The 20,606-nt window shown below is 45.0% G+C and overlaps 1 long non-coding RNA gene across 4 annotated transcripts in view; it reads left to right on the top strand.

Annotated features, from left to right (window-relative positions):
• Positions 1 to 20,606, top strand: part of LOC100738196 (uncharacterized) — a 282,304-nt gene that overhangs the window by 178,417 nt on the left and 83,281 nt on the right. The window contains exons 5-6 of one of the 4 annotated variants that reach the window (XR_014813236.1): positions 7,962 to 8,161; positions 16,282 to 16,555. The exons of the other annotated variants lie outside the window; for them this stretch is intronic. This is a non-coding gene — a long non-coding RNA (uncharacterized LOC100738196). The remainder of the gene's footprint in view (positions 1 to 7,961; positions 8,162 to 16,281; positions 16,556 to 20,606) is intronic. 4 annotated transcript variants of the gene reach the window in all.

Raw genomic sequence — 20,606 nt, 5'->3', positions numbered from 1 at the left:
ATTTTGCTGCATGGTGTGAGCAAGCGCTGCCACTGGAGCAGGAAGCATCCTGGATGCCCCTTCCATGTGGGCACAGAAGCCCGGGGATCATCGTCAGCCCCGCTCAGACAGAGCAGCACCCCCCTTGCCCCCTCCCCCGCCCGCCCCAGAGCCCCCTCTGCCTCCTGCCCCCGGGACCCAACAGCCTCTGGATCAAGACTTACACATCTTGTGTCTTCCTCCTCCTATTAAAGGTGTGAACAGTTTCTCTTTTTATAACATGTTTAAAAGAAGGACTATCAAGACTTTTGCGTATCTTTCATGACAGTCACCGGAACAAACTGTTATTTCCCTTTCTCTGTGTGTAAGTCTTGTAAGGAGACTTTGCTTGCAGCGATGTTAGCTGGCTATGTGTGAGTATCTGTAGCCCTTGGCAGCCAAACATGTTAGAAATGGGATTGTTGCTGGGCCCAAATGTTGGACCAGTACTATAGAGTAAAAATTAGTGAATTTGTGCTCCTGGAGGAAAAAAAAAAAAAAAAAAAAAAAAAACAAAACTTTACATTAATAGTCTAGCTTTGGAGTTCCCTTCTTGGCTCAGCAGTTAATGAACCACTAGAATCCATAAGGATGTGGGTTCAATCCCTGGCCTCGCTCAGTGGGTTAAGGATCTGGCGTTGCCGTGAGCTGTGGTGTAGGCCACAGATGAGGCTCAGATCTGGTGTTGCTGTGGCTGTGGTGTAGGCTAGAAGCTGCAGCTACGATCTGACCCCTAGCGGGGGAACTTCCATATGCCATGGATGTGGCCCTAAAAAGCAAAAAAAAAAAAAAGTCTGGCTTTTTAACAATCACTCTAAAGCCTAGATGCTTTGGTGGGATTCCACACACTTTATTCTCATGAAAAATTACCAGAAAGCTTCTGTTGTTGCTCTGTAGACCCGTTACACTATACCCAGGTAGTTAATTGTTTAAATTGGCCACAGTGAGCTAAGAGGGCTTAGGAGCAAAGGACAAGTAAACCCGGATCTCTGATGCTATAGGTAGGCTAGAAGAAGTTAAAAGGACTATTTTCCCCAGCTGCTTCTCATTCCACCACATAGAAACAATCACAATTTGCCATTCATTTTCTCCTCCTCTTTTGATTTTGGTGTGCCAAATATTCTAAGTTCAGGATGTAAGGCAGGCAAGTATTTTATCATTTTAGGGACCAGGCAACTGAAACACAGAATAAGTCCCCTCAGCCAGGGTTGTGTAAATGAACTCCTAGCTGGGACAATCGCCAGAGGTTAAGGATGGAAGCCCTGGAGTCAAGATACTCACTTAAAATGCCAGTTTTCACGTTCTTTAACGCACAGGTCAGTCATTGCAACTCTCTGAGTCTCAGTTTCCTCATCTATGAAAGGGGGCTGTCTAGAACTGCTTCCTAGGACTGCTGTTGGGAGGGTTAAAAGAGCTAAGTATGTGACCCTTAAAAGTTCATACTTTTAAGAGTTGGTCTAATACACAGTGAACACCTAATAAATATACTTGTATTACTACTGATGAGGGACCTGAGGATCAGTTGAAGAATTTCCCAAAAGAAGCCACACAATTAGAGACAGAGTTAGTCCCACAGCAAAGTACACGTTTTTTTTCCTGTAGCTTTTGCAACCATTCTCTAACAAGGGCTCTTATTTCTTTTCCAAGTGCAAGAGAGAATTTCTTCTGAGCATTGTTGTTATTCAGTTTGGTCAGATTCCTAAGAATATACATATTTTAAAGCAGGATTAGCTTGCAGAAGCAGCCAAATGGTGAGCTGGTCAGACGATTCATCCTAATACTGATTCAAACATAAATTTTAACTCGGCCGAATCCATCAAAGTACAAGGGCTCTGTTTAGTCGGGTACCAAGTGGTTCCAGCAAGTATTTTTCCTAAGGGGCACCCAGGCTGATGCAACTTCAGCTGCTCTAAAAGCCTATACCATTTGGAAACGAGTGAGCAGTCAGTTTTGCCAACAAACATGTCTGAAATTCTAAATCCATCATTCCATCAGTGCTCATAAAACAAGGTCCAGATTTACTTTCCACTGGTGTTTGTTCTGCTCATTAATTATATTCATATCTGTTTCTTTGAAGTTATTGAGACTATTGGGAAATGTAAAAGAAAGCTGTATTGATTTCAGTCTTAATATCATTCCATCTTTATTTCCTTCATCTAGGAGCTCTCAGGCATGTTGAGTGACACATGGTGACGGGTGTAGTATGTCGGGCACAGAGTAGGACATTATCAACAGAGCCCAGGCTCTCCAGATCTGCAGTCTCTTTGGTGAGAGGGTTTAGATTTAGAACGTCTGGATTGTATTCTACGAAAATCTCCACAGCCTTTCCTTTCAAAATCAATTTCAGTTGTCAAAAAAGGGGGGAGGGAGTAGTGGTGAGTCACTTTGAAATCATATAGCTTATTATTATCATCGTTTTTTAAAAGCTTATTACTATAATTTTTCTCCCAAAGGAGCTGAGTTGATTTATAACCTCACCTTCCTTATCTCAACATGTGGCTGAGTTCAGAAGGGAATTACAATTGGGGGATTTTTTTTTTCCCCCCTGCGGGAAAAAACTGGTAGAACACACCCCAACCTCATTTTGAAATTGAGCATGAACTTTTTTAGCCCCTTGAATTTACTTCAGAAATACAAATACATATACTAAGACCATGCCCTGAGTACTTCACAAGTGAGACCCCCCTGGGACCCGTCTCCACAACCAGGGACTGTAGGCTCCACAACGCTGCAGTGTATGCTGGGTTGAATGTCGCTTCTTTGAGGGCAAGTTTTCTTTTCTGCTTTGTTCATTTCTGTCTCCGGAGCACCTAGAACAGTGCCTGGCTCACAGTAAGTGCTTGGTATTTGTGATGTAAGAGAATGATCGGGGAGGTAACAGAGAGTGAGGAGCTAGGAGCAGGGCTGTGGGGTCAGATAGACAGACCTGGGTTCAGACTGTAACCTTGCCTCATGAGCTTGGTGGCTTTGATTCGCCTTTAGCTGCAGCCTTGCCATCTGTTAAATGGGTATAAGGATAATGCCCACTGCTTCAGATTGTTGTGAGGCCATCATGCATGAAGAAAACTCACTGATCTTCTGAATATGCAACTCTCCATACATGGTTTGCATCCTGGAACAGCCTCCAATCTGGGGATGAGGGTCTCCCTCGAGTCCGGTATCTGGGGCCCACGAAGCGCAATCTGTCTTCCCCAAATGTGCTTCACGTTAACACATGGAAAGTAACTCTCACCCTTTGTAAAGGAAGGGTCCTCTGTCTTTCTGGGCATTTCAGCAGTGGCGGGAGCTGCCTCTTCTGTGTCCCTGACCCGGCTCATGTCGCTTCTGGGCTAAGGGTCCATGTCATGTCAGCCCAGGCACAGCAAAGAGAGAGGAAGAAACTGTTTTCAGCTTGGATGACTGATGGCCTGGGATTATTATTCTTCAGGTTCCAGGACACAGTGCTCCTATTATTTCCAGAGAGCTTTCATTTATTTTTTCAACGGTGAAAGCCCATGCCAGTATGGTGGTCTGAAACCTCATGGCAGCATATATATGAGACGATCATATTGCATCCTTGGTTGCCTTAAACAGGGTGCTACTGTTGCAGAAAGGAAGTTCCAGAGGTAACTATTCCCCTGTGACTCTAATGTGGTCAGCGGAACTGTCTTATGCAAAGTAGGCTTTGAAAAGGTGTTTGCTGGCTGAAATAGAGGGACGGCCATTCCCAGCTGGCTTGTTTGCGCATCCCAGCCAGTATCCTGCCTCTCACCAGTGCCAACACCTGATATGCCAGAAGAAGACAGATCTTTCCTTGAGCTCCCTTTCCATGAATCAAAGAAGCATCCTCCTCCCACCTCTTTTGCCCTTTCAGAGGAGACTGAGGGAGGGAGACGTGGTTAAGGCAAAAATCGGATGATGGAAAACCACTGTAGCCCGCCTGTGCTGGGCGGGGCCGGCAACAGTGAGGAGAATCTGAGGACTCCGTCTGATGGGACTGGGGTGCCTAACAAGGCAAGATGCCTAACAGGGGTGAGGTGAATTTCACAAATGAGTGAAGAGGGCAGGTGTGAGGCAGAAAGGTTTAGGGAGGGGTAGAGACTGGGGCAAAGCAAGTGTCTTCCCCAAAGGGCATGGCCACTAGGAAATTTCAACTCCTTGCGTGTGGGATGTCAAACCTGGTGGACCAGCTCTTTGGATTTTTAAAGCAAACAATCCACTTGGCCTGTGAAACCTCTGAAGTTGTGAACATTAACGGCATGTCTAGTATTGTTTTGAAGGGTGTGCAGACCAAAGAAAACATGTCTCTGGGACTTTGGATTTCTCTGAGATGAACACTGACTCTGCAGTTACTTGCCGGGTACCTATGATGTGCCCAGCATGGTATCAGGAGCAGCAGATATAAAAAGGCAAAAGATGTGGTAATATTTACCAAGATTTTATTAAGTGAAGGAGACGCAGAAACAGATTAATACATAAAAAGGGCTGGAATAGAGCAAAATGATGAAGATAAAGGGATGGTAAAGGAAGGGACCATCTCGTTTTCCAAGGTAGAGGGTTGTCAGAAACCGTGAGGCGAGTTTTACCTGCTGGGGAGATGGGGAGGGTGGTGGTGATGAAGGGCCTTCGTGGCAGAGGGAACACAGGCGTGTGTGGGGCCTGCTCAGCATGTCTGGAAACCAGGGTAGGCTCGCTGAGCTGGTGTGCAGGGCAAATGGCAGGTGACAAGGCTGGCCCTGCCTGCTGGAGCCTGATATTTCATCCCCAAATGTCAGAACACACTTCCTTTCACCTCCAACCTGCCCTGGGGCACCACAGCAGCGTGCCGGACTGTTGGGGAACCGGCGTGGCTATGTTTGCCTTTATCCACGTCCAGTCCACACCTGCAGCTGTTCTGTCTCTAGTCTCCATCTGCCTTTCTCATCCCATTGTAACCGTATCCACTCAGCATCTGGGCACTTCCGTACCCCACCCCCCGCAACACACCCAGCATCTCTTACAGTCGTGTGGGAGTGCTGAATGCCAGCAGCACTACTTTCACCAACAGCTAAAACTCTAACATTAGGTAATCGGTTATCTTCTCCTAATTAAAAAAAAAAAAAATGCGCCATCTGCCAAATTCATATGGAAGGTCTTAGTAATCTATGAGTGTGATTTGATTTTACTAGTTGTAATAAATGTTTGTTTTTTCAGTGTCTTGCTTTTATCCTCCTATCCTGAGTTGTACAGGACATCAGACCATTGTCCTGATTGAAACAGATGTATATTGCCTTTTCTCAGGCAGGCTATGCCGACAGGGCAGCAGAGCGTGGTGCTTAAGCATTGACTCTGGTGCCAAGGTTGAAATTCCAGGTCCACTTCTGACCTGTTGTGGGAACATGGGGTGGCAACTCTGCTGTTATGGTTTGAATTATGATCCCTCCCCCCTCCACCCCCCCAAAAAAAATCCATGTGTTGAAGCTGTAATCCCCAGTACCTGTGTTTGTGAATGCAGGCATGTGGCTGCATTTGGAGATAAGGCCTGGACAGAGGTGATTCAGGTCAAATGAGGTTGGTGTGGTGGGCCCTAATCCAGTCCAACTGGAGTCCGTCTGAGAGGAGGAAATCTGACACACAGAGGGACACCTGTGCATGTCCAGAGCACAGACATGTGAGGACAGAGAGGGAAGGTGGCCATCTGCAGGGTGAGGAGAGAGGCTTTGGGAGAAAGCAGCCCTGCTTGTGCCCTGAACTTGTCCTCAATCTTGATCATCTAGCCTCCAAAACTGTGAGAAAATACATTTCTGTTGTTTAAGCCACCCGGTTTGTGGTAGTTTCTTATGGCAAATGAATATATTTCCCTCTCCATATCTGTTTACCATAAAAACCTCACAGGGCTTTTATGATGATTAAACGAGCTAATAGAAGGAAAAACACAGAGGCATATGATGTTAGCTATGGTTAACACGAGTACTATTTCAAATGGCCTCAAGTCAAAGAAAAGAACAGGTACATAAAAATGTATCTTCAGCTGGCTCGCATCTTTCTCTAGCTCTGTATTTGAAACATGCGATTTTTGTGGAAGAGTAGAATAGATCAGGTGAAAGAAGTTAAGAAACATTTTAGCATGTCGGCATTCATGAGTGTGGAATATTGGTTTCCTACTTTGTATGAACTGCTATGGGTAATTCTGGAATTTACTCTCAAATTGGTTAGAAAATGTTTCCTCTCTAGATTGAAGTAATAATAATCTCATTTGCCCCAACTCCAAAGCCCTTTGAAGTTAAACATGGAGAGAGAGGATGGCAGGCCCACTCAGCAGAGATTAGATCTTGTTTTAAACACTAGCTGCTCTGAGAATAATTTTCTTAATTAATATTCACAAGATAGCATACACTTGAGACTATATTTTCATGTAACCTACTTGCATATAATTGTTCTTTGCTAAGGCTCTTCGCTGCATTTGTATCTTCCTTTTGTGTTGGTATATTCAACAAAATCATTTCCATCTAAAAGCAGTGCTGAAGGGGGTGGGAGGTTCTCGGGGTCTCCCCTTCTGTGTGAAAGCTAGCACACATGGGCTTTCATCTCATTTCTAAAGTTAATATTGTTTTGTGCTTATTCCCATTCTTAACTGGATGCACATGGCTTTCAGAACCCCCCTTCTACTCTGAACTCAGGGCCCGGACATTTTCAGGTGCTGCCCTCTTTGTCATCTCATGCCACATGGCAAAGTGTTTATCCAACCCCCCTACGGCTTCAGTTGGCCCAGGGGCCTTCAGGCCTTGAAAGAGCCACGTCTGTGATCAGTCACAGCTTCGAGGTTATCAGTGCCCATCTGGGTCGGGCAAGCAAACATCCTCAGCTGCAGGGACTTCAAGTTATTCCAGGGTTGGCTTGCCCAGAGATGGGCGAGAGGAGCTAGAATGACTTGGAAAGAAACCTTCCTGCTTGTCTAACTGCACAGCCTTACAAGTGTCGCATATATCTTTGAGTAAGCTGAAAAATTAAGTCTATCTTTTAAATACATTTTTAGCTCATTTGAAAGTCATAGTGAGCCTTTGACATTTGCAAGAAAATGCCTCTTACAGTAAAAGAGCACCCCGCAACACACACACGCACAGAGCACATATACTAACTTGCTTGTTTGTTTTGTTCTTATAGTTCTTATAGTTGTTGTATATAACTTTCTAAATAGTTGGTAACAATTTTACCATCAAACAATTAGTGGTTGAGCTAATGCTTAGAGCAAACCATATTTACTGTTATAAAGGTGCAAAATACTTGAATACTGATATATAATATATATGTTATTATTTATTAAATATAACATATACTATATATGTATGGGCCAAATGAAGAATGTCGCTCACTATCCAGCTCTACAAGGATTGCGTCACTAGCCACTGCAGTCACTGACCTCCAGCACACCCTGAGACGAGTTCCAGGCTGAGATCAGGATGAGGCACTCTGTGCTCTGGGAAACCTAGCAGACTCAGCCTTCAAATAGTTAGATATTTTCAGGAGAAAATTTTTATAAACCCAACCTCTTGCATCTTCCCATACAAAAAAGCACCAAAGCCATTAACTAAGATGTCTGTTCCTCATGACGAGTGGCAGCTTTCTACTGAGATGTGGGCTTGGTTGCATGTACCCCCTTCGCCAAAATCGCATATGTGCTGATCTCCCCTCTTACCTCTTCGGAGCAGTTCCTCAGGCCTCTCTGAGAGGCTGTCTCCCAGGGTATAGTCTTCAGTAGGCCAACGTAGCTGTCTATCATCTACATGCCTACATATATTTTCCTTCCTAGATTTAGTACCTGCAAGACCACATTTCTTTAGTGCTGATAGATGATAAAGTCTTACATGAGGGGAGTATGACATATTTTCATGATTGTTTTGTTTGTCTTATAATTTCCTGATTGCCAGGTTCACCTGGAGCATAATATCTGCTGATAACTCTCTTTGAAATGATTACCCACCTAGGAATTTGCACCAGGGACACGAGCTAGAACTGTTTCTGCACCAGACTGAAGTTACCACTGTCCAAGTCTGCACTGTGTGCTGGCAAATAGTCCCACTTCTTGCTGCACGGGCCCCTGCAGCTCTGCCATGTTAAGCCCTGGCCCTTTCTCTGCCCGTGTGGTCATAGAAGTCATCCTCCCACCGTCTCCAGACCTGTCCAGGTAAGCATTCCAATATCATGTGCGAGACAGCTCACAAAATAAGAAAATACAAATGACTGAAATGTGATTTGCTCAGCCTCACGCAACTGAGATTCAGTATGTCACCAATCAGAGAGTCAGAGAGTAAAAAGGTTGCCAGCAGGGCATGGGGGAAAGTCTGAAGAGGTGCTCACTCTCCTGAATCGTGGAGAGAGAAGAATAGGTACAACTCCAGTGGAAGCAATTTGGCAAGATCATTAGCATTGCAACTGCACACGTGCTTTGACCAGCTATTCCTAGGAATTTGTCCTGTAGGTATAGTCTCCTATAAACTAAACGATGTGTTTAGAAAATTCATCACAGCCTCATTTGTGACAGAGGTCGGAATGTTCAGGAGTAAGGGACGAGTTGAATAAACTGTGGGGCATCTGGCTAAAGGACTCTAATGCAGCTGCAGATGAGGATGGAGAAGTTCTTTTCTGACCTGGAGGATTTTGAAAATATTCTTAGAAGGAGGAAAAAAACAAAGGGAAAGTGTGAGGGTGTGTGGGAAACAGAATATAAACGATTGCTTGTATGTATACAGAGTATCGCTGGTAGGAGTCTCAGGGAACTAATTATGCCCATTCCTGGGAGTGGGCAATGGTGCTGGGGGGCTTTGAGACAAGAATGGAAAAGAAACTCACTGTACGTGCTTTTATAACTTCTGGTTTTGAAATATATAAAAGTTTTACCTATAACAATAGAGGGAGTTCCCATTGTGGCTCAGCAGGTTATGAACCTAATTATTATCCATGAGGATACGGGTTTGATCCGTCCTCATTCAGTGGGTTAAGTATCTGGCGTTGCCCTGAGCTGTGGTGTAGGTCACCGACTCAGCTGGGCTCTGGCGTCACTGTGGCTATGGTGTAGGCTGGCAGCTGCAGCTCTGATTCAACCCCTAGCCTGAGAACTTCCATATGCTGCAGGTGCAGCTCTAAAAAGCAAGAAAGGAAGGAAGGAAGGAAGTAGGTCTTTTTTAAAAAAAGTAGAAAATGGGGAAAAAAATAAAATCATAGGAGCTCCCATCATGGCTCAGCAGTAAAGAACCAACTAGGATCTATGAGGATGCAGGTTGGATCCCTGGCCTCACTCAGTGGGTTAAAGGATCCGGTGTGGCTGTGAGCTGCAGTGTAGGTCGCAGTCACAGCTCGGATTCAGCATTGCTGTGGCTGTGGTGTAGGCCAGCGGCTATAGCTCAGATCAGACCCCTCGCCTGATGCCGCAGGTGTGGCCCTAAACAAATGAAAAAAGTAAAAATATAAAACCATAAAAATCATGCACACACCTTGCATGTTCATTTCTCTGCTACACATATTATTTGAAATATGGTGGAACTAGAGAAATTAGAGGAGAAAAATCAAAATTATTAAAGGGTTTGGGGAAAATGTCTCTAAGAATCAGGATCACTTAGTTTCTGAAAGAAGAGGCTAGAGGAAGATTTAATAACAGTCCTGAAATACCAGTAAGTCGGAGGGACAAAAATTTGCTACTCTGCTGTGCTGGCTGTTAACATTAAAGTTTATTGGGGCTTGTTTGTTTTTGGTCTTGTCTACAGTATGTGGAAATTAAAGGAGAGATACGAATAAAAAGTTTTGGTTTTCTACCGTGGGTCATGTATCCAGTGAATTGGTGAGATTTATTTTCAAAAAAACCAACAGATCTTACTATGAATTGCATCAGAGACAGGGAGGCAGATTGGACACCATGGAGAATTTTCTTGCTCTAAAATTTACAAGATATGAACTTGCTTACTATGGGAGATTGTGGTACCTTTATTTTTTATTTTTATTTGTGTTTTTTTGCTTTCTAGGGCCACACCCGTGGTATATGGAAGTTCTCAGGCTAGGGGTCTAATCGGAACTGTAGCCACGGTCCTACGCCAGAGCCACAGCAACGCCAGATCTGAGCGGTGTCTGTGACCTACACCACAGCTCACGGCAACACCCGATCCTTAACCCACTGAGCGAGGCCAGGAATCAAATCTGTATCCTCATGGATACTAGTTGGATTCGTTTCCACTGTGCTACAACGGGAACCCGGTTTTTTTTTTTTTTTTTTTTTTTCCAAGATCCAACTTTACCAGTATGATTTTCTTTTCTTTCTTTTTTCCTTTTTTACAACTTTCTTTTTCAAGTTTTTTAAAAAATTGCTTTAAGAAAATTTTAAAGTGAAAACTAAAACAAGTAATATGAAAATTTGGCCCACTTTGTGAAAATGGGATGTAAATGTGGTTTGCAAAATACTCTTCTAAGCAGAATATGTAGAAAAGTCAGAAAGCAAAATGCTGTAGAGTACTCTTCCAGTTACCACAGAGGGAGTCTGTAGAGTTATCCTTAGCTCAAGTGTTCTCAGGATTAGTTCAGAAGAATTTATAGATTTGTGACATTTTTCTAAATGAGAGTTCCAATCAGTTGGGTCTAATGGCTGAAATTAGAAATCTAATGGCTCAGAAATAAGGGCTGAAGCTGTAGTGTAAAAAACACAGCTTTAAAATGAAAAAGAGAAAAGTGAAAGAAGAGAAGGAAGGAAGAAGGAGAGAGAAAGAAAGAAAAACAAAGAGGGGGGAGGGAGGGACAGGGGGAGGGAGGGAGGAGGGAGGGGGGAGGGAGGAAAGGAAGAGTTCCACCGGGGAAAATAGAGATTGTGAGCATTCTGAGCACTCCGGGTCCTTAATTTCATTTTGATGTTTCGGGTTACCTCAGAAGACAGTTCGATTTGCACTCTTGATTTAAAATATTAATTAAGCTCTACGGACTCCATAATTCTGGGCCTTTAACACACAGTCATTGTTTAGTTTTCCCTGTTATACATTAGAATGTACAGACACTATGATTTCATTTAGCTAATTTCAAGATTAAAGATTTCCTTAATTGTAGTCTTCCGTTAGTTCTTTGTAGTTGCTAAAACGGCATGCTTTATAGCTCAAGGGAAAACTTGTACTATTTGAGTCCCTGTTAAAAGTAAACCATGGGCTTCCGCTTCCAGGAAGGTAGAGTAGACATGCTCCTCCCTGTTCCTCCCACTGAGTGTAGCCAAGACCCCAGCACTGTGTGTACAGCAAGAAGAGTCTGAAAGGTGCAAACAGGAGGGCAACCCAGCTAAGGAGCTTGGGACCCAAGAAACAAGGCGGTGGTGAGTCCCCTGAGTTTTCTTTTGCCTCATCTTATCCTAGACTAGGGGCTACAGAGGTCAGCAGTTGGAAATATCAGTAGGCACAGGCAAAAGAAAAAAAAAAGAAAAGCCACAGCAAAAGCTGACTCTCTCTAACCATTGGTCCAGGAATGAGGCAGTGTAGCAAAAAAGAAAATTTTTAGTCAGTAACTTCTCTGATCCAGCCAAAAACCACAGGAAAAGAAAAATTATGATCCTAAACCCCTCCCACAATAGTCTTGGCTGAATGGAGAGCCTAGGGTCTACTCTCACCAGCCTGTGATGAGGGGATCCAACCTCTGTGCCCAAATGATGCCAGAGAAGGCCAAGTAGGGAGTCAGGACTTTCCCCACTCCCCAGAGGTAACAAGGCCACCCTCAGTGGTGTCAGTGGAGCCCTCCTTCCTCTCCCAGGCAGACTCCCCATGGAGACTTAGTGGGGAGCACAGCCCCCACCTCTGCCCAGCAGTAAAGAGGAGCACCCCATCTTGAGTGTCAATAGAGGCCAAGAGGGAAACTTGGATATCTCCCCCCGCCCCCAGCAGTAATAAGGCAATTGCCCCCTTCCCCTGCAGAGAGGTCTCACAGGCAGCCAAAACAGGTTTAAGTAAGATCCAGTGTGTCATAATGTAATGCCCTAAATTCTAGGTTTTAACAGAAAATCACTATCTTTCTCCTCTATTTCTAATAGAAAATAACTTCCTGTATCAAGATCCAGGAAGATAGAGTTCCTTTTGTGGCTCAGCAGGTTAAGAACCCAATATAGCATCTGTGAGGATGCAAGTTCAACCCCTGGCCTTACTCAGTGAGTTAAGGATCCAGTATTACCACAAGCTGCAGTGTAGGTCATGGATGTGGCTCGGATCCTGTGTTGCCATGGCTGTGGTATAGGCTGGCAGCTGCAGCTCTGATTCAACCCTAGCCTGGGAACTTCCATATGCTTCAGGTGCAGCTATAAAAAGAAAAAAATATATATATCCATGAAGATTTCAAAGACAATCAATAAATGCCAACACTGAGAGGGTAGAGGTATTAGAGTTATGTAACATCATAAAAATGTTCCATCGTAAAAATGCTTCAATGAGCAGATATGAACATGCTTAAAACAAATAAAAAATAGAAACTCTTTGCAAGGAAATAGAAAATATAAAAATGAACCAAATGGAAATTTAGAAATGAAAAATGCAATAGGCAGTAATAACAACCAAATCCAATGGGTAGGCTCAACAACAGAATGGAGGGGATGAAAGAATCAGTGAACTTAAAGATCAAACAATAGAAAGCAGCCATTCTGAATAACAGAGGGAAAATAGGCCAAAAAAAGGAACAGAGCCTCAAGGACCTGTAGAACTATATATAAAGATCAAATATTCCTGTCACCAGTGTTCCAGAAGGAGAAAAGAAAGATGATGGAACTGAAAATGATTTTTTTAAAAAAAGATGAAAACATCCCAGATTCAGTAAAATACATAAATCTATAGATTCAAGAAGCTGAGGGAGTTCCCATCGTGGCTCAGTGGTTAATGAATCCAACTAGGAACCATGAGGTTGCGGGTTTGATCCCTGGCCTCACTCAGTGGGTTAAGGATCTGGCATTGCTGTAAGCTGTGGTGTAGGTCACAGACGTGGCTCAGATCTGGTTGCTGTGGCTGTGGCGTAGGCCAGAGGCTACAGCTCCGATTAGACCCCTAGACTGGGAACCTCTATATACCGCAGGAGTGGCCTAGGCAAAAGGAAAAAAAAAAAAAAAAAAAAGAAGCTGAGTGAAACTCAGGTAGAATCCCTAGAGAATCTACACCAAGACACATCACTGTCAAATTTCCAAAAACAAAGTAAAGAAGAAAACTTGAAAACAGCCCAAGAGAAACAAACCCTTACCTTTCAATGAATGGAAAAACAATTTCAATAACAGCAGATTTTTTTCATCAGAGAAAAATCAATCAAAACCCTTAGTTCACAAGAGCCACCCATTATGAAATAAAATTTTATTCTACAAAGTATTTCTCAATTTCCAAGCCTACCATATGACCCAGCAATTGTACTTCTGGGCATTTATCCCAGAGAAATGAAAACTTGTGTTCGCATAAAAACCTGTACATAAATGTTTATAGCAACTTCATTTGTAAAAGCCCCAAATTGGAAGTAATTCAGATATCCTTCAACAGGTAACTAGACTAACCAACTCTGGTAAAGCATACCATGGAACACCACCCAGCAATTAAAAAAAAAAAAAAAAAAAGAATAAACTATTGATATATACAACACTTGGATGAATCTCCAGGGAGTTATGCTGAGTGAAGACAGCCAATCCCAAAATGTTTCATACTGTATGATTCCATTTATATGACATTTTGAAATGACAAAATTACACAAGTGGAGAACACAGTGGTTGCCAGGGGTTAATAAAGGGGTGGTCGTGGAAGGGAAGTGGATTTTGCTGTAAAAGGGCCGTCCATCTGAGGGGTCCTCGTGGGTAGGGAAATGTTCTGTCTCTTGACAGAGCTGTGTGAATGTCAGCATCCTGATTATGATATTGTATAATAGTTTTGCAAGATGTTACCATTAGGAGAAAATGGATGAAGGGCACATAGGATCTCTCAGTATTATTTCTTGTAACTGCACAAGAATCTGAAATTGTCTCAAATAAAAAACTTAGTTAAAATCCAAATGTATTTTATCACATATGCATGATATATACAAAACAGAAATGGAAGTTCCTGTGTGGCTCAGCATGTTAAGGACACAATGTTGCCTCTGTGAGGATGCGGGTTTGATCCCGGGCCTCGCCCAGTGGGTTAAGGATCCAGTGTTCCCACAAGCTGCAGCATAGTTCACAGAGGCAGCTCAGATCTGGTGTTGCTGTGGCTGTGGTGTAGACCCCAGCTATGGCTCTTATTTGACCCCTGGCCTGGGAACTTCCACATGCCATGGGTGCTGCCAATTAAAAACAAAAACAAAAACAGAAATAGATTCACAGACATAGAAAACAAATTTATGACTATCAGAGGGGAGAGGTGTTGGGGAGGGATAAAATAGGAGTTGGGATTAGCAGACACAATCCACTATATATAAAATAGATAAACAACAAGGTCCTACTGTGTAGCACAGGGAACTATATTCAATATTCTGTAATAAACCATAATGGAAAAGACTATGGAAAAGATTATATATATATATGTATTACTGCATCACTTTACTATGCACCAGAAACTAGCACAACGTTGTAAATCAGCTATACTTCAATTAAAAAACAAATAGGTAAATAAACATTTTTCTCCCTATAAAATTAATCAATGCTTATGGTAGAAAAATAGGGCAAAAGAAAAATCACATTTAATCTCATTTTCCAAAGATATCATTGTTAGGATTTTGTGCAAATCTTTCCAGTCATTTATCCATGCCTGTATCTGCTGAAACAAAAGCAAAGACAAAATAGGATCACGGTGTCTGTGTTGTTCTAAGACCTTTCCCTATTTTGGCATTACATTGTAAACATTTTTCCATGTACTTCAATATTCTTCCACATTATTTTCAAAAGAGCCATCATATTCTATGGCATGAATGTATCATAGCTTAACTAGTTAATATCCTATTGTAAAACAATAGGTTGTTTGGAGTTTAGGCATTTTTGTTTTTTTGCAATCATTAGCAATGCTGTGGTGAACATCCCTGTAGCTAAATCTTTGCATACATTCATGATAATTTTCTTTGAGAAAATTCCTAGAACTGGATTTCTTTTTTTTGGTCCAAAGGCTTGCAAAATATTAAAGCTTTTTGGCAGGGGATTTGCCTTAGCAAATTTTTATAGTATCTCTGAGCTTTCACTAATTGTAATGTCTGCGGATTTTAATGCTAATTTCCAGAGCCAGATGACAAAAGATTCACAGGAGTGTTCCTATGGTTTCACTCTCTAGTGTAAAAACTCTTCAAAAGTTCAGGCCTGCTGAAGAGGGAAATCAGAGCTAAAGTGTGAGAGCTCCAGGGTGAGATATGTACTGTCACAGACAGACCCCGGTGATCCCCCAGTGATCCCTGCCCCTAGGTTAGTGCTTCCCAACGTGCCCTCCCCAAGAGGCTCCTGGGCTCCTAAAGCAGAGAATGTGGCGGAAGCGAGGGGATCCCGTACATGGGATTAGCTCTGTTGTATGAGGCTCCTCTTGGCAGACTGGAGCTAGAGACTCTCCTTATGGGCTTAATGAAGTAAGAGACCCCTTTGGAGGAGTCCATGTAGCTACCAACTGCAGCAGCTCTAGGGCCTGAGGATGGCCTCCCCCTGAAACTAGCAAAAAGCCGGGCCCTCAGTCCTACAGCCACAAGGAAGTGATTATGCCAACAGCCTGTGTGAACTTTCTGGTGGAGGCTCCCCAAGTCTCTCGAGTCTCTGGATAAAAACATGGCTCAGGTAACACCCTGACTGCAGCCACTTGAGACCCTGAACAAGAACCCAAACAAGTCATGCACAGGCTCCTGGCCCATAGTAACTAAAGAAAATAAACATATATGGTCTTATGACTTTTTTTTTTTACATGTCACCTAATACACTTTCCTGCCTGAAACCAGTATGCTAGCATGACTTTCACCCTTGCAGCTGATTCTCTGAATTCCCTCTAAAGCCACCCTCCTCCCACAGGTGCACTGTGGGCTGGTCCTTTCCCACCCTCCCCCGGCTTGGCTCTGTGTTGAAGGTGCTGCTCTTGCAGGAGGACCCTTGTAGCTGGAAGAGGCCACTGGGGGCACCCGCCAGAGACAGGGAGGCAGTAGGTCCTGCTGTCCATGTCTCCTTGGTGACACCCACTCCCAGGACAGCCTTCTCTGGTTCCACCCTCTGTCAGGTTGCCTGGCTCTCGGGCTCTGGGAACTGCCACCGCCTGTCTTTACCTTCTAGGACGGACAGTGGCTCCCACCTGTTGCTGATTTCTGGCTTCTCTTTTCTTCTGTTTGGCCTCTTAGGTCTTTCAGCACCTGTGAAACCAATTCTCTGCATCCGTTCCCTTTGCTGTAAATGCTTGAAGTGGTTTCTCTTTTCTGTGGAGCCCCTGGTGCTGCGTCCCCTACACCTCTGAGCCTGTGCCTCTTTCTGCTCTGTACTGGGCACGTCAGTATGGTACCCGGACGATGTCAGTGCCACCAACACCACAGGTGTTGCATCAACAAGTGACAGCCCTATGGGAGCTCTGTCAGTGCTTTCTCATCAGGGACCCCTGCCAGGTGTCAGGAAGCACAGGTGAGTAGAACAGGGCACCTGTCCTTGGGCATGTGTGCTCAATACAGGGGCAGGGAACAGACATGTAAACAAGTGGCTAGATCCACATGCCAACTTTTACAAGAGAGGTATATTCAAAGCAGGAGTGAGCAGAAAGTCGCGTGGTGGAGGTGTTGGTTGAGAGAGGAGGAAGGGTGTTCCTTTTAGAGGGAACAGTCTGTGCAAAGGCATGGAGGTCTACGAGAGTGTAGTGGGCTCTGTTATTAGTAATAGTAGCCATGGAATCTAGCTCTCACGTTTGTTTTCACTCAGCAACAAATTATTTAATCCCAAAAATGTCATGTAGGATTCTACCAATCTACAAATACAGGCCAGGGCACTTTCCGGCTCCTCCTGAAGGAAGTAATCCCATGTTGCCAGTCCATGGCACTTTCTTCTTTCTTCCTAGGCTTCTCCCTAAAATATCCTCAGGACTAGAGCATACCTGGATGACAGTGTATGCTCTAGTCCTGGGGAGAGGTCTCTAAAGGCTGCAAGTGCAGGTAGCCTGATGTGTTGGGAGTAGAAGACAACTAGCGTAGCCACGAGTGTGCTGGCAAGACAGACGTGGGTGGACAGCCAGGCCCACCTCTTATTAGCTGTATGATTGGCAGCAAATTGCTTTACCTGTCTGAGCCTCCTTTTGTATGTGTATAATACCGACTCCGGGGAATGAGGGAATTACTTTATAAAGCATATTTACAGCTTACTGTGTGCTAGGCACCATGCTAGAGTTTATTATTCATTACCTCACTTAACCCCCAAATAATGCTTTGAATGAAGTATTCCTATGAGCTCTAATTTAGAGATTTGAAAACACCGAGGCTCAGAGAAGTTAAGTGATTTGTCCAAAGTCACACAGCAGTCAATAGGCAGAGCCTTGAAAGTCCTTGCTCTTAACCATTACCTGCATCCCACTCTCTGGCAAAGCACTGGCCCTGGGGGCTGGAGACGAGGAAGCTGAGTTACTGTCCCCAGATCCACCCATTCCACAGGTGCTAGAAATAGAAAATGAGGACAAGAGCCAGCCCTCAGGCCTATTACTTGCCAATCAATTCTGAGCTTTGGAGACGGGAGTTTTTAGGGATGAGGTGAGTACTGAAATGGCCGCAGCCAAAGAATAATTCCAAGTGTGGAGCAAACTCACACCCACATTGAAGGCAATGGTGGGAAATAGCAACCGTGCAGCAATTTTTATGAAATTCTCATACCAGAGGGACACATTGTCACACGTGTGTTACAGGTGTCATAACAGGCCTGGGTGGGTTAGAACTCCTCTGCAAGTGGCCTCACAATCCCCCTTCCCCAGCTCTCTGGACTCCCACAAACAAGGCGGGATTCAGCAATGTGCCCAAGGGCTGGGCAGGAGCTTGGTAGAATCCCAGCTGAACAGCCGCAATTCAAACCCTTCCCCAAGGGGCTCAAGGGTGTGGCGCTGTAGCAGCGCTTGCTTTTTTCCTACCCTGGGATTTAGCCCTCAGAGCCGAGCGGCAGACACGGAGCCAGCTGCGCTGGATACCTCCTTGCTCACATCAAAGACGAGAGGCCGGGCCTGCCTGCACAAGTGCTCCCGGCGAGCCCGCGCACACGTCACACACACACACACACACACACACACACACAATCACGTACACACCAGGCCCACTCAGACTTATGGTACATAATACACACTCAGACATACCACACATAATACACACACACCACACACACTCAGAAATACCATACATAATACATACACACACTCATACCACATGTAACACACAGACTTATAATCTACACACACTACACACTCATATATACCTCAGATAGCATATATAGCACACCTAACACCTCTGCATCACATCTGCACACCTAACACCTCTGCATCACATCTGCACACCACGCATATAAATACGCCACACACAGCAGATATTACACATACCACATACACATAACCGCCACGCCCTACAGAACACACATAGCAAACCTCACATGCTTCATCATGGATGCATACATCGTAGACATAAATGCTCCACACAAACCACGCATCACATACATAAATGCAACACACACGCTGCAGCACATTCATATCACACCTCACACCCTTACACATGCTCCCACACTACACACACGTAAATAGCACACACACATCATGCATACACGCACCACATCCTACCTTATCTTCTCACAAAGCACACACACACTGTACACATATATGCATCACACACATCATACACTCACCGCACATAAACATACCCACACCACACACACTACAGTGTACACACACACCGTATGTTCATTCTCACACCACACATACACACACCACACCACATTCACACTCACACCACAGACAGATATACGCATCTCACCCGACCACATAGACACAACACTATAATCGCATCAAACGCACACACACAGAGTTTTGAGTTCATTCACATCTAAGCTGTAGCCCCAACCGAGCAACACCCAGTCATTCTGAGGAAAAGCCACAGACAGGCCCCAGGGCTTCTTTTTCTCTTCCTGGCATCATTATAGCCTCGTTGCTGGATAAATTAATTACAGAGTTGGAGAAACAGAAATTCAGCTCCCACCCACCATCCCCCTGAAGTATCAACATTGTGGATCTATTTATGAACTTCAAAATCCAAGGTGTGACGCGCCTTGTCACTGCGCAGCCGGCGCCCTGGCAGCGAGCCGGGCTCTTTCATGTGGTGAGTGGCTCAGCCTCCCTGCTCTGCCCTCCTCTGCAGCCTTCACCTGCAGGATGTCATGGCCGAAGGAGCAGCGCGTGTCACGCCTGAGCCTGGATGCACCCCGCTGGGGTCACAGAATGAGAGAGAGGTGGTGTCCATTCAGGGCAGACAGAGAAGAAGCCCTCCTGTGCACTTAGTCCACTCTTTGGTCAGAGGGGGCAATTTTGCCTGCTGGGGAACCGAAGGACCAAGGCATTATCCTAACAGTGCTGTTTAGGCTTTGGGGTTATTTTTAGGATTGTTCAATTCTTGCAGTTAGGTGGAACAGGAAGGCCCCTCCTGATTGCTATGTTGTCTTGTCCAGTTCACCTCATCCCCATGTTCATGACATCAGCCTCACTCCCTGGGGGCTTCTACCCCCCAAGGTCTGCTGCCTGGAGTACTTCACTCTGGTTGGAAGGCTGTGTACAAACTGTGTAAGCCGGTGCACGACTAAACCCACCTGTTTCAACAGTAGGTGAGATGCGAATGAGATGGGTGGGACAAACATGCCGCCATCACTGGTGAGCAGTGACGCCCGGCAAGGGGCCACAGGCCTCTGTCCTCAGGGTCCGCAGGGCTGGGCCTGACGCTGATGTGCACCCCTCCCCCAGTCTCCGATAGTAACTGTGTTCTCCCGGCCAGGACTTCTCCGAGAGACCTTCCCAACTTCCCCGAGGTCTGGTCCCCCCGCCACAGAATCGGGGAGGAGGAGGCAGCAGAGGCACAGTCGCCCTCTATCCACAGCTCTGCAGGGTGCATGCTGCCAGGTGGGAGGCAAATCCTGGAGCCCCAGTGGGAGAATGGAGCTGAGGGGAATGACTGTTTGTTATCTTTGGTTCAGCACTTCAAAGGCGATTCGCTTTCATTAGGGGCCAAGTCATGACACCACCACCGTCTAGATAATGCTGAAAGCAGCAGCTCCTAGATGTGCCACACACGTCAAGTGGGTGGTCATGGCAACCTTTAGGCTGTTGAAGGAAACCTGAAGTGGTGGGAATTGAAATGCAGCTTAGGGAGTAGGTAGCAGCGTTTTTTGGAAAAGAACTGGAGAGCGCTGTTGGATACCGGGTCCTCGCAGGGTGGTCTGGGTAAAACTCGGGCCGGGGCTGGTGCGGAGGTTTGGTCAGCAACGTTGCTCCGAGACTAGGTGCCTCCTTGATAAGCCGTTTTTCACTTCCTTTCAAGTCCTGTTTCCCGAGGCCCACCTCCCTCCGTCAGTGTTAATATAAGGTTTCGGTCTAATTGCCGGCTACTTGAGATGTGTCCCTCTTGAACACAGGGAGCTGGGGGCTCACGGAGAGAAGGCAGCCAGATAAGTG

The sequence above is a fragment of the Sus scrofa genome, chromosome 8 (genome assembly GCF_054392235.1).
Source record: "Sus scrofa isolate SSC_HxYL_T2T_F1_AM1 chromosome 8, Sscrofa_HxYL_maternal_Yorkshire_Landrace_v2.0, whole genome shotgun sequence".
NCBI classification, from domain to species: Eukaryota; Metazoa; Chordata; class Mammalia; order Artiodactyla; family Suidae; genus Sus; species Sus scrofa.
Note: the sequence above shows the minus strand (reverse complement) of the source record. Positions and strands in the feature narration are given on the sequence as shown.